Raw genomic sequence first — 15,233 nt, 5'->3', positions numbered from 1 at the left:
TGTTAGAATCCTATATTTCCTGAATTGCAGACATGGATTAATCACTCTTCATATATCCTATTTTCTTTCACCTGCCTTTCTCGAACCGATAACATCTTAAAAACTCATTCTTCATTATACACTCACATTTAAATTTATTTTCATAGTAGTTAATGCCTTTGTAGGTAAGACATTCCAATTTTTCATAATTTTCTTGTTTAGTTTTATATAGCGCAAATTCGACCCAAAGGTATCAGATCACTTTACATTAGCACCAGTTGAGTTACAGATGGACACATTCATTTTTTGTTAGGTATGGGGAGATTAAGTTATTTGCCCAGAATCACAGGATGTTGAGCATCCCTTCCCAGACCCAAACCTGGTTCCCCAGCTTAGAGGTTGACTGCTCTAGCTGTTAGGCTGCATCCTCTCTCCACTTTCCTTCAGAGATCCCAGACCTGCTATCAGGCCCATGTGCCCAACCACCAAGGGCACCTCCCCCGCTGAACACAGAAAATGTGTGATATTGATTGTGAAGGATGTGGGTACTTCACAAGTCATAAGTCCACAATTTGTCTTCTACTGGGAAATAATCACCCTTTGTGGTACTTGACTCTTTCAGAGTAGCAAGGCAAAAGAGTACAAGGCCTACTCATGCAACAAACACTTAATAAATCATTGCCCAGCCAGTGCTATAATTTAAAAAACTGAAGGTATTTTATCACACACACATAACCCAATTCTATGCCAATATGGATGGGGGTATTGTGGTTTTTCAGTTCATAGTTTACTGGGGCATCAACTATAAGAGGGCAACATTATAGGTATGTCCACCGGCCAACGTATGTATGCTATACTCAAGATAATAGAGTATGTATATTAAAAATCGGGTCTACTAGCTTTGTTAGGGTAACACTTCAACAATAATATCCAGTGCAAAAACAATAACATCATTCATAATACTATCATCTTGTAATGGCATTCATTAATATAAGCAATGAATCAAGGTTACTGTGTCACTAAAACATTATATTAATTTAATATTGTACACCAGACTCTTTTTCTAGTTTTACACATGCTGTTGAACAAATCTTAATATGCAGAATGAAGGTCCCTGAACTCCAAAGTCATACAGCTTAAACCTCATACACAGAAAGAGATTGAAAATAACATAAATATGTTGTGATGATTAATTGGACCTCCCCAGGAAATGTGGGTGCCAACACGAAGATACACTCTGGGTTCCTTTTGGGGCTCCTCCCCTCTCTGCAGACTGAAAAAACCAATGACAAACACGTTGGTGGTACCTCTACTCTTTCTAAGGCACCACTGAACACATCATGCAAATGTTAGGGGCTGCCCTAATGCTTTACATAGTAAGTCCTTTCTCAGCTGTTTGACCCATGGCATTCCCTGTGATGTGCCATAGAATTTGTTCTGGTTTTTAACTTTTATTTTTCTTTAATTTGCACCGTTTGACATGTCAACCATAGGGTGGTTTTCTCCCCACCTTTTTGCCTTCCTCCTTTGCCTTTATCCGATCCCATTTTTTATGTTAGGACTTAAGCACAGGTTAGCAGTGGTAAAGTGCAAAAAGTGCTTGTGATGTCTCTTCTAAACCTAGTAATATTGGAGTATCCCCAATAGGCATATTTATTTTACCTAAAAGTCCCCAGTAAAATGCCCCAAACTGTGCCCAGGGCCTGTAAATTAAATGCTACTAGTAGATCTAAGGAACAGATTGTGCCATCCACTCAAGTAGCCCTTTCAACATGTCTCAGGCCTGCCACTGAGAGCATGTGTGCACAGTTTTAAACTGCCAAATCAACCTGGCAAAATATTCCTTTTGCCAGGATTAAACCTCCTTTTTTATTACATATAAGTCACCCGTAGTGAAGGCAATATATTTAAAAAGTAGGACATGTACTTTTAAGTTGTACATGTCCTGGTAATGAAAAACTCTTAAATGCGTGTGTTTCCCTACTGCAAGGCCTATCTCTGCCATCGTATAACTTTGGAGATGCCTTGTTACATTTTTTAACTGTATTTTCCAAATGAGAAGACCACTGGGCTGGCCCAAGGACTGCTAGAGGACTCAACCACCCCTAAGGCAAACATTTTGGAGACCTCCTTCTTAATGTATGCTCTGACCTTTTCAGTCACCCTGTAGGCCTTATGCTTCACAGGAGTGCTGTCCCCGATGTCCACATCATGGACACACCACTGAGTGACACCAGGAATCAAGGAGAACAGATTAGGGAATTGTCCCAACAGTTGGCGACAATCTTGCTGCTGCTCAGGGGTCAGTGTGTCAGAGAGGACAACACCATCCACTGACCTGTCTTGCTCCTTTGCATACAGGAGGTCAGGAAGAGGCTCGCTCTCCTCCTCCATTCCAGCATCTGTAGCTGGGAGCATGCCCACTTCGGACCTTTCTAAGTGGGGCTTTAACCGGTTGACATGCAGGACCCTCAAGGGGTTCCTGGGAGATTTCAAGTCCAATAAGTAGGTGACATCGCTCTTCTTCTCCACAACCTCAAATGGTCCAGTCCACCTGTCCTGAGCGCACAAGGTTCCACAGGGGACATGACCCAAACCTTCTGACCAGGTTGAAGCTATACCAGAGTGGCATTCCGGTCGTACCACCGCTTCATCTCCTCCTGGCTGGCCTCCAGATTTGCCTGAGCAAGATCTCTGAAGCGCCTAGTCCGGTTCCTAAAGGCCAGCATGTAACTGTATACATCCTGGGGAGGTTTCCTGGGAGATTGCTCCCAGCCTTCTTTGACCAGACTCATAGGTCCTCTTACCGGGTGTCCATACAAAAGCTCAAAGGGGTTGAACCCTAGAGAATTCTGTGGCACCTCAGGGTAAGCAAACAGCAGGCATGGCAAGAGGACATCCCATTTAGGCCTCATTGGTTCTTCTAGACCCATGATCATGCCTTTAAGGGTCCGGTTGAATCTCTCAACCAGCCCATTACCTTGAGGGTGGTAAGGAGTGGTGAACTTGTAGGTTACCCCACACTCCTTCCACAGAGACTTCATATAATCGGAAATGAATTTGGTTCCGCGGTCTGACACCACCTCTCTGGGGAACCCCATGCGGGAGAAAACACCCATCAGTGCCCATTCCACCACGGGGCCGTCACTGTTCTGAGAGGGATGGCTTCGGGGTACCGGTTGGCATGGTCCACCAAGACCAGGATGAACCTGTTGCCTAGGGCTGTCTTGGGGTCCAGGGGTCCAACGATGTCAATCCCCACCCGGTCAAAGGGGGTACTGACGACGGGAAAAGGTTGGAGGGGAGCCTTCTGCTTCCTTCCGCTTTTCCCACTTGTCTGGCAAGTTTGACAGGTTCTGCAATGGATACCTGTATCCCTTCTCATCTGAGGCCAATAAAAATGGGTGACAAGCCTGTCATAGGTCTTGTCCTGCCCCAGATGTTCAGCTAACGGAACGTCATGTGCCAAACCCAGTAGGAAGGCTCTGAAGCGCTGGGGTACCACCAGCACACAGGCTGACCCAGGCTCAGCAGCCTTAGGCTCGCTATACAGGAGGTCGTTCTCCCAGTAGACAAAATGTGTCCCTGACTGATCACCTGCGGTTTGGGCTGAGGCCTTCTGCCTCATACCCACAAGAGAAGGGCACACTATCTGTTCTGCACAAAATTCTTCCCTGGAGGGACCACCATCCTGCTGCCAGTGGGTCAGCTCGGGCAGGTCTCCCAGTTCAGCAACTTGTTCCCCTGTGGGCTCCAGGACATCCCCCTCAGGGTCTGCCTCCTCCTCGACCACGGGAACTATGGGGGCCGGTTTCCATCGCCTCCTGCCTCTTCTCTTCACATCTGGGTCCGGGGCCATACTTTCAGGCTCCGGGACCCCATCAACACCCTTACTTGCTGTCATCGATCGAGTGGTTGCACACACCCACTCTGGCACACCCAACATTTTCAAATGTGCCTCTCGCTCCACCTTAGCCCAAGGGGAGTCTTCCAAATCATTGCCCATGAGACAATCAACAGGCATGGCGGGCCTTACAGCAACTTGAAGAGTACCTGAAACTCCCCCCCATTCAAAGGGAACCTGAGCTACCTCACACTCTCTCTGGGAGTTGTCAGAAGCTATCACAGGTTAGAATGCGTGGGGAACCACCTGCTCTCTGGACACCAAGTGACACTTGACAGCTGTCACACTTGCTCCGGTGTCTCTGAGAGCTTCCACTCTATGGCCATTAATGGTCACCCACTGCCTATATTTATAAGTGTTACTAGGCAGAGGGGGTGGAGGGACCATTTCCATGTCTCCTAAAGAGACCAGGGACATTTCTGCGGGACCCCTCGCACCAGGGGCAACCATCTCCTCCCCTCCCAGGGCTACACTCGCCAACTGATGGGGGGTGCACGTGGTGGTGCATTAGGGTCCCTCATCGGACACTGGGGATCATAAAAACGATGTCCCACCTGCTTACAAACATAGCAGGTCATTGGGCCCCTATGAACAGGTTTACCTGTCGGGCCCCTGGCTTCTTCACAGGGGGAGGCTGGAAACCCTTCCCTTGGTTCCCTTGGGGATTACTTTGGGGCCCTTCCTGGAACTCCCTCTGTTTACCCTTGTCCCTCCCACTCTTCTGCTGGGGACCCTGCCCACCTTTGGCTGAGTCTCCCATTGGACCCTTGTGGACCCTGGTACTGACCCAGCGGTCTGCCTCCTCAGCAAGTTTTCTAGGGTTAGATATCTTGCTATCAATAAGGTGCTGGCGCAGCTCTGAAAAACAGTTATTAGACAAGTGCTCCCAAGCAAACAAATCATAAAGAGCTTCATAACTTTCCACTTTGCTGCCCTTTACCCAACCATCCATGGCTCTGCAAAAAAATTACGCATATTCAACCCACGTAGTACCAGGCAATTTCTTACATTCTCTAAAGGTTTGTCTGTACTTTTCTGGGGTTAGGCCATTCCTTAACATTAAAGCATCTTTCATATGAGCATAAGACATCCTATCCTCAACAGGAATGTCCAACAGGGTATCCCTTCCCTCATTCATAAAGCGACCCCACAACCCCGCTCCCCAGTCCTTCTCAGTGAACCGGTGTGCCAACAATTCTAACTCATATGCTTTAAACCATTGACCGATATCCTCATTCTACTGAAAATCTTTGATCACATCTTTAGGAAAATAAAACCTACTTTCTGCAGGCACAGATGGGATGCTGCCACCAGAGGGATTCTATTCTAAACTCTTAGCTTTGAGCTCCATCTCCCTCACCATTCTGTCACGCTCAAAAGCTAACTTCTCTCTTTCAAACTCCAATCTTTTGATCTCCATATCAGCTTCTCTCCTTCCTCTTGCATTTTCTAACTCCAACTGCCCTTCTATCTTAAGTTTTGCCATTTCCATGTTGCATGCACGCTCCTTCTCCCTTTCTTCTCTTTCTTCAGGGGAAAGACCTTTAGAGGACACACTGCTACCGGGAGGAGACACGGGCCCTTTCACTGGCACCTCCTCATCCCCTTCCCCTGGCTGCACCACCACCGCATCAGAGGGATCTCTAGCCACTAACCAGGCATCCAAAGATCTGAGAACTTCCTCTTTGTTTTTGCAGCCTTTGGTAGGAACTTTCAACTGCTTGCAAAAATGGTCCAATTGCTTTCTGCTATAATCTTTGATCTTACTTCTATCAAAGTCCTCCACAACAACAACAGGGGTAGTGACTCCGGCATCACTCATGGTCAAAACTGGCAGTGTTCAAAAATCAAGCTCCAGGAAAGTGGAGAACAAAAATAGGATATCATACCAAAAATAGAATGTGGCTGCGCTATGGTCTGCTTTCACTATGTAGCGTACACTAATCACTGCACATGGGTCATAAATGCAAAGTTCAAATGCTCACCGCTGACCCACCAATGTTAGACTTGGCTGTCACTAGTTGGCAGAGGAATACACTTCTGACAAACAGGGACTCACCTCCTCTAGTCAGGGCAAGGGGATCACACACTTAGATAACCCCTGCTCACCCCCTTGGTAGCTTGGCACAGCACACAGGTTTATCTCAGAGGCAGTGCGTTAAGCATTTATGACCACATACAGTAATAAAGTGAATACACTACAAATGGACACGACACAGTAGTATTATAAAAATAAGGATTTTTATATAAGGCTTAGCACAGGACCAAATAACAACAAAAATATGCCACAATCCTAATAAATACTCTGGGAAGGAAAAATATTTGTTCAAGTGTAATTTCTTCTTAGCACAAAGTCTTTAGTAACAAAAGCAACTCTTTTTTTTAAAATCACAGTTCTTGGCAACAATGTAACCCACACGGGAGTCACACGTCGTCAAGGCAAAGTTAATCCAAAGGTTCGGCGTCAACCGCGAGGAGCGCTACGTCGAGCCCGGAGTCACACAGACGCCCACAACACAGTACCTTGGAAAAGCAAAGCACACGATGATCAGCGGCGTCGAGATGTCCGGCGTCACATCTTCGGCATCGATCGGGCCTCGGAGTCGGTGCGATCTGCAGCGGCGTCGACAGATGTCAGGCAGGAGCAGTGCTCACGAGGCGAAGCAGGATACGGCGTCGTTGTCGATGATGATGTTGCAAGAGTGAGCAGCGCTCACGGTGTCGAGAGGGCTCGGGGTCGATGCGATCAGCGGCTGCGTCGACACGGGGTCACTTGGAGCTGGAGCCGAACTCGCTACTCACTGGCGTCGCTACTGGCGTTGATCGGGCCTGGTGGCCGGCGTCGAGGAAGAGGGACACTGGAACCGTTACTCACGATGTAGAGCTGGATTCGGCCGCGTCCGTCGGCGTCGAGATTGCTGGATTCTTCAGAGGGGCTGGATTTTCAGGTTCCAGCAACAAGCACTTTTAGCAAATAAATGAAGTCCTTTAGCCCTGTGACTTCAACAGGAGGCTGGCACTCTTCCAGCCCTTGGAGATTTCCTTGGCAAAGTTTGAGAGTACACACTCAGTTCCTCTCTCCTGGTTCCTTGGCACAAATAAAGAAGCAACTGCAGGATTCCCCCCAGCAAACAGCACTCTGGCAGAAGGGGTAGGCAAGTCCTTGGATCAGCAGGCTTCTTGTCCTTGGTTCAGGGTTTCTTTTCAGAATTGATCTAAAGTCTTGGTTCAGGGGTCCTTTTCTTATACCCCTTTTTGGCTTTGATCCCTTTGTCCATGCAGGGGAATTCCCCTCATCCTGGGTTTGTCGTGGGTGTAGCCAGGCAGAGGCACCTGGCCTATTCACTGTGCAGGGCTGGGTCCTCAGACGCCCAGCAGGAGGTGGAGCCAGTATTGTCACTGGCAGGAGCAGAGCTATCAGTCGCCCGGCAGGAGGTGGAGCCAGCATTGTATCAGGCAGGGCAGGCTATCAGGAACTACTCTCCCCCTACTCTCAATGCAAATGCACCACTCACCCCACACTGACTCATTCAGAACTCTGGAGCCACCCAGCCCCTGTCACACACACACCAAACCAGCAGAAACCAGAAATAGTTAGACAAGAAAATAGCCACTTTTTAAAAGTGCTATTTTCAAACCCAGAGTCCAAAAACTATCCACACAAACGGATGCGTTATTAAACCCTGAGTTCAGGGATACCAAACTCGACATTGCACCATGTTCCCCGAGCCAGCTAGGATTATAGCATTAATAACCCCGGCAGCCCATTCTAACTTATGGAGAGCAGGTAACCTTACAATGGTGAAAAACGAAGAGAGAGGAACATGGCGGGAGCAGGCTAGCTGCCGCGATACCCCGCTCTGGGCTCTCGAGGAGCATTTGTTTTTTTTATTTTTTATGAGGGCTACATTCATGCGCCAGCTTGTTTAACTTGATTCGAGTGTGCTGTCAACTTTTTATAGCCTCCCTTTTTGTGAAATACCTATCTTTGAGCTGAAGTTACTCACTGAAACTTTGGAGCCATTAGGCTCGGTCTCCTTTCACCCTCCATGCTTGTGCTTGATGGGGGCGTGTTTTGCTCTGACTCGACGTCCACTCTCCTGGGCGCCACTCTCCCGCTGCCGGCTCGGTCTACACTGCAGGCGCGGATCCTCTCGTTGTCGGCACCTTGGAAGTGGCATCGAGCCGCCCTGGAGCACCGTCGCGGGAAGCAAGCTCGCTCCCTATACAGAGACATTCTTCCTGTGGTTGCTGGCAGAGAAGGACGTCAGGCGGTGGCGGCGGTGACGGCGGTGACGGCGGTGGCGGCGGAAAGCGGGACCAATTTCGAGAGCACCTTGGTGCCGGCTCCCACACTGTTGGAGGCAGCAGGGGACTTCGTGGCATTTGATCTGACCACAAACGAAGTGAAGGGGGGCCAAGGGGCGGAGGAGGCGGTGGTTGCTCAACTTCTGGAGGAGTTGCATGTGAATCAGTTCGTGGGTCAGTTTGTGGGTCCCGCTGTGGGTCCCGCTGGACTCAAGCAAGATCTAAGCCCTGCGGTAGGGGGCTCAAAGCAGTGTATTAGCTTTGTAAAAAACCCATACTCCCTTAGAAGTCGAATCACGACTCAACCTGAGTTAGCTACAAAATCGACCCCAGTAATATCTAGAAAGGGTCGTAGAGGAAGTAAAATAGCTAAAGCAGGTAGTGTACATTATAACCGAGGGGGAGGACAAATTCAGATAAACCTAACTTGTTTTCCGCCTCAGTTCTGGAGTCCACGCAGGTCACTGGGCAGGAGGACTGTGATAATACTGTTGTAGGACCTAAATTAGTAAGTCCAATTAGTGCAGTATCCACTAAGTCCACTGGTATTATTGGTGGTACTAATAATATGCCTGCTAAGTCCTCTTCTTATCTCTCTGCAGAGGCTAAGCCTAAACGATCCAAGAAATCCAAGGCAGTAAAATCAGTCTTAGATTCGGGTTCAAAGATAACACCCTCTCTGCAATCTTATTCTAAGGCAATGCCCCAGGTTCTGAGCCTTGCACAGAGTAGCCATTTATCTACCAGAGTATCCTCAGAGACAATCTCTAGCCCAATAATTGTTGGTAGTATGGCCTCTGTCTCTCTAAACATGGAAGGGGGGCTTGCAATGTGAATCAAACAGATGAGAAGGGAAGAGGTCTAATCATGGAATACACATGGCCAGGCACTATGCTAGAAAATCCTGCTGACATTAATGACATTGATGGCAGTGATAGTGCGAACACTTCTTTAAATCTCGACAAGATTCCTGCCGTCCAGTAGCACAGGATTGGAAGACTGTGGTCTTCCTGATAGATGCATCAATCTTGAACCAAATGCAATTCAGGCATTGGTAGAATTAGAGTCAGATAATCAACTTCAAATACTTGAGGTTCCTTCAATTCCAGACCAGAATACTCAGAGTACTATACTGCAATTAACTCAGACCCCTCTTCTTCTCAGTTCTGAAGCACAATTGACACCAGAAGCCACTGTTTCCACCTCACCTTTAGATCTCTCTTCAGTTCTAACTATGTTTTCAAACTTGACAGCTGACATTAAACGAGGATTTCAGGAGTCATCTAAAATCCAGTAAGAGATTAGGTCATACTGTGAATCACTGGATAGTAAAATTGGCGGCTCTTTTCAAGAACGGGCGCCTTGGAAGAAACAACAGCGGTAATGTCCATAGAACTAGACAATGCTAAGGAGGAAAAAGTGAAGCTTAAAAGAGAGGATACTTTATTGTCTGAAAGAATGGAGGTCCTGGAAAATAGCGCGAGGCGATGTAATATTCGCATCCTGAATGTACCAGAAGCAAACGAAGGTTCCAACATTAAGGTATATATTATCCAACTCCTAATAAAATCTTTAAATTTAAAGCATACAGAGGAGGAGCTCAATCTGGACATTCAACGGATCCATAGGGACCCCTTCAGGCGTAATCCGCAGCGTGCAAAGCCCCGCAAGATTTTAGTGAACTTCCACACGTTTCAACTGAAGGATCACATTCTAAATTTGGCACTAAAACAAAAATCTCTGACTGGCGAAGGCTTTTCCTTTCAAGTGCGTTCTGACTTGTCGAGGGCGACCCTTGATAGACAGTGGGAACTGGGTCGGAGAATGGAGGCATTCGGAAACTTGGGAGCATCTGTCCAGCTGAGTTTTCCTGCAGCACAGTCCAAGCAGCAGATGAACTATTGTTAAGTTTCGGCACATCTAAAAACTGACGGTAGCTTAGTTTCAGGTTTTCCTTACATGGTTGCCTATAGAGTTTATCTATGAATGAATATACAAAAATCTTAGCTCGGCATGAACTTCCCTAATAGAAGACAAATAAAATAGAAAGTAACTTAACTCAGAAAAGAAGAGAGTGGAAAAAAAAGGAAGAATAAAAAACAAGGAAACACTTTAATTTCACATAATTTTCTGCTGGAAATAAAAATAAAAATAAATAGTAATAGCAAATCACAAAGAGCACGAATTTACGTATTCTACCTCTATAAAACTCTACAGAGATACCAGTTAATGCTACTTAATCAAAGTGGAGTGTGCCTAGAAATGGCTCGACTGAAATTTTACATATTTAGACCTCTAATATTCTAGACATTAACGCCTCGCTTGAGCCTGGACAGAGTATCAGGGGTATCACAAACTGGACCTGTTCCGGTTGGTTAATCAGGGGTTCCTCAGGGGAGGGAGGGTGGTTTTCACGTGGGAAAGGGTTAGGGAAATAAAAAATAAAATGCTTCTCATCTCTATAATGGCGGTCAATAACTTTATAAATGAACAATGGACGAATTTTGCCTATTTTAGTAGTACCAAGGGGTGTGAGCTAGCTGGACTCTTAATCATTATCATTAGATATGCCATTAGATATGTCAACTATGAGTACCATTAAGATTCTCTCCTGGAATGTTAATGGCCTGCGCACCAAACCTAGATCCAACACAATTTTACAATACATCCGTGACTTTGATGCGCAGGTCATTATTCTCCAGGAGACACACCTGGTTGAAGCTGAAGTATTGGATTTGGTAAAAAAGAATAGATGGATAGATTTATCAGTCACTACATCTCAAACATTTAATACTAGAGGGGTTGCCATTCTATTAAAAAAAAACATCACAGCAAGACTTTTGAAGCAGAAGGTCTATCCTTATGGTAGGTGGGCAATCGCGGCTGTCATGATAGGGGGAACATGCGTTACGTTGGTTGGTTATTATGGGCCTAACCGTGATGATCCATCTGCCCTGGCCACGCTGTTCTCCGAGCTTTTGCCATTTTCAAGAACCCATGTTAATAGCGGGTGATTTTAACATCGTGCTCGATCCGCTGCTGGATAAGTCTCCTTCTGGTCGACAACTTGCTCACTCTAAATCTAGAGATCTTCTTATTAAATACATGTATCAATACAGATTTATTGATATTTGGAGGGCAAGGTTGGGTCAGAAAACCGGCTTTTCCTTCAGAAACTATAAGTACCGTCATAGATCTAGGATCGATTTTATATTGGTAAACAAATGTTTGGATAAATCAGTTAGGAGTAACTTCTCTACCATCTCACCTGTCCGATCATTCGTCGATACTCTTAGACTTCGAATTGCAGTCTCAATCCCCGACTAGGTCGTGGTCAATCAACAGATCTTTTCTTACATCCCCCGAAGATTTGGAGTATGTTAAGGTGGAGACGTAAGAATTTTTTTAAATTAACATTGGTTCGGCGTGCTCTAGCAGAGTATGGGACACTTTTAAATGCTCTTTGAGAGGGGTTATTAAGAATAAAACCTTGTTTCGTAAGAAACAGTATACCCAAGCGGTTACACTGATAGAGGCCAACATATCAATAGCCCAATCAGAATTAGAAAATCTTAACAATTCCCCAGAACTTGTCATACATGCTAAGCAGGAGGAGCTGATGAAGCTGAGAGGGCAACTGGCTTCTGTATTAAACCAACGTATTTTGCAAAGGTGGGAAGCCAGTAAATTAGCCAATTTTGAATTTGGTGAAGGGGCGGGCAAACTACTAGCCTGGAAGTCTAGAACAGATGAGACACAAAATAATATTGACTCTATAATTACTGGCTCTTCTACAGTATCTTCGGACCTAGAAATAAGGTCAGCTTTTAAAGATTTTTTTCAGGCTATATATCGAGAGGACAATAACATCACCTCTATTGAAGTAGGAAATTGGCTCAATAAAATTTCACTACCAGTACTTTCTACAGAACAAGTCAATTTGTTAGATCACCCTATTATGGTTAAAGCGGTATCATCTGCTATATTAAACAGTAAATCTGGAAAGGCGGTAGGCCCGGATGGCCTACCGGCAGAGATATACAAACATATTGCAGCTGATATCGCTCGCTTTCTCAGCAAATTATTTAATCAAGTTCTGGTAGATGGCGATCTACCCCACTCATCATGGAACAAAGCTTCCATCACGCTTATTTTGAAACCAGGGAAGGCATCCACCGCCTGCGGCTCATATCGTCCAATTTCAGTTCTTAACGCTAACTATAAGATCTTCGCGTCATTACTAGCCAAGCGATTGGGGCAGGTAGCCCCCTCAGTCCTACATTCCAATCAAAAGGGCTTTGTTAAAGGTCGCCAACTTTACGAACTAATATATGACCTAATAGGAGCGATTGATATGGCAACTAATTCATCGCTACCCTTGGCTATTCTCACCTTGGACGCAGCCAAGGCCTTCGACAGGGTTAATTGGGTATACCTGTCGGGGGCCTTGGAAAAATTTGGCGTAGGTTGAGCCTTCCGCAGAGCGGTAGAATTACTGTACCATAATCCTTCAGCCTCGGTCTTGGTTAACTGCGGACTGTCGGAACCATTTACCATCACAAGAGGCACCCGGCAGGGTTGCCCGCTTTTGCCCCTACTCTTCGATATCTATATAGAGCCATTCGCTCAAATAATTCGTGAAGATATTAACATCGCTCCATTTAGATATAGAGATTGGGAAAAAAAAGTATCTTTGTATGCTGACGATCTTATGATCATAACCTCAGATATCAGCACAGCGTTTCCGACAGTCATAAATTTAGCACAACAATTTGGCAACATCTCTGGCTATGAAGTTAACGCCACAAAGACTGAGATTATGGCATGGAACAGCACAACAGCGCTACTCCCAGTACAACCTTGTGACAGCATGAGATATCTAGGCATAAAAATTGTAAAGGATATTAATCTGATCGCCCATACAAATTTCACTCTGGTGGCTAAAGATTGTAGGAAACTAATGAGTTCTTGGAAACATCTTCCATTAACGCTCCTAGGTCAATCAAACTTAGTTAAGATGTCCATTTTACCTAGGTTGACCATTATTTTTAACAGCTTACCACTTTACTTTGATAAAAAAATGATAGCAAAGATGCAGAGCGACATCACCTCATTTGTATGGAGGAACAAGACTGCAAGAATTTCTTGGAATAAATTAAGGCGTTGTAGGGAGAAGGGTGGTTTGGCCGGCCCTGATATTCAGATTTATGCTTGGGCCTTTCAGCTGACACACGCCCGAATGCTACTTAAAACTCCATCAGATCAGGGTATCTGTTTTCAAGATTATTAAAATGTGAAGGTCTAAGTCAGATGGGATTTCTATTTAAGTTCGGAGACCCCAAATTTTTTAAGAAAATCAAGCTGAAGGTATTGCAAGGCCTAGCGAGAACCTGGTATAACCTTAGAACCATTACCAAAATAGGCTACCACTCTAACGGTTCTCCTATATGGGATCTTCCTGCTCCTCCGGGCTGGACTAAAGATGCATTGACAAGCCCACTAAAAGATGCTGGAATTTTAACTTGGGGAGATCTGTTTTTCGAAGGGGAAATGCTTTCCTGGGAACATCTAGTGAGTAAGGTAGGCCCCAATCTCTCTAGACTTAGTTGGGCGCAAGCACAAAAATCTGGTCCCATACGTCGTCTACAATGACCTTTGGGAGGAAGTAGTCAACTAGAATCTTGCTTACTTGACAACGCACCAAAGACTAAAGAGGTTTCCCACTTTTACAATTTAATCTTAGAGGAGATAGACGGAGTATTCCACCTTCCGGATCAGCTGTGGGGTTCTCTATTGCCTGCAGTAAATGTGAATGAACTTTGGTTAACATCTTGTAACGTTCTCTGGGATATTGTTAAACCTACCTGGCTACGAAGAAACCACTTTTTTACCCTTCATAGGGCTTACTATTCTCCCCAGTGGTTGTCCAAATTTTCAACAGGTACACCAGTGGCTTTCCCCCGTTGTGGTCAAGTTGCAGCCTCAGATGCTCATATGTTCTATGACCGCCCACATTTAACATCTTTCTGGCAATCAATAAGCAATAAATTAATATCTTCTATAGGCACCACTGTGAATATAGATCTTTGCCTTGTAATTTTTGGAGTAATGGACAAAAAACGTAGTGCTAATAACAACCTCTTGTTCTACTCAATGCTGGTGGCCCGACGTGAGATCTGTAGGCATTGGAAAGAGGCCTCTCCCCCGACATTGCACGACTGGAGTTCTTCCATGCTTCACATATCGAAATTGGATCTTTCCAGGGTTGGAAAAATTGAAAAAAGAGCTTTCTGGTTGAAACTCGATTGGTCTCAATAACTAGAGCTGGGTTTTGGGTTTTTTTCCCCCCAGTTCCAATGATTATGAAGCCATGACGCACTCTCCTCGCTTTATCACTTCTGTCCTTTTTCTTTAAGGTCAATCTGTGGTAACAGCAATGGTGGAATCTGGCTAATGGCCAGCACCATCCAAATAGTACATAAGGGTCTGTGATTAATTGCGAAACTGACATGGCTGTAGGGTCCTGGTGCTTCTTCACTACAGTATGTCTTTTTCTCAAATCACACTTTTCCCAGTCCACGGTACTAATGGGCCAGCCATGGTTAAGATGAGGAACAAAAAAAAACAACAACAAAAAAAAAATAGTGAAAAACGAATATGGCTGTAATTCACTATTAGGACATGCCAACCTAGTCAGGCTTGTCCTACCTTATGCTCACAACGCACCCTGCCCGTGGGCCTACCATAGGGGTGACTAACATGAAGTTAAGGGAAGGTTTAGGGACTGGCAAGTAGGTGTACTTGCGCAGTCTGCGTGACAGTACCAGACTGCACGTAGGTCTAGCACTGGCAGACCTTTAGACATACTTTTACTAGGCCGCCCTTGTGGGTGGCACAACATGTGCTGCAAGCCCACGAGCAGCATTTGTATTTACAAGCCCTGGCACTCCTGGTGCACTAGACTAGGGACTGACAGTAAACCAAATAAGCCAAACATGGAATTCAATCAATACAGCAATTTTACATAGGGAGCACTTGCACT

Source organism: Lissotriton vulgaris, chromosome 3_1, assembly GCF_964263255.1.
Source record: "Lissotriton vulgaris chromosome 3_1, aLisVul1.2, whole genome shotgun sequence".
NCBI classification, from domain to species: Eukaryota; Metazoa; Chordata; class Amphibia; order Caudata; family Salamandridae; genus Lissotriton; species Lissotriton vulgaris.
The sequence above is the reverse complement of the archived record's forward strand: the minus strand, read 5'-3'. Positions refer to the sequence as shown.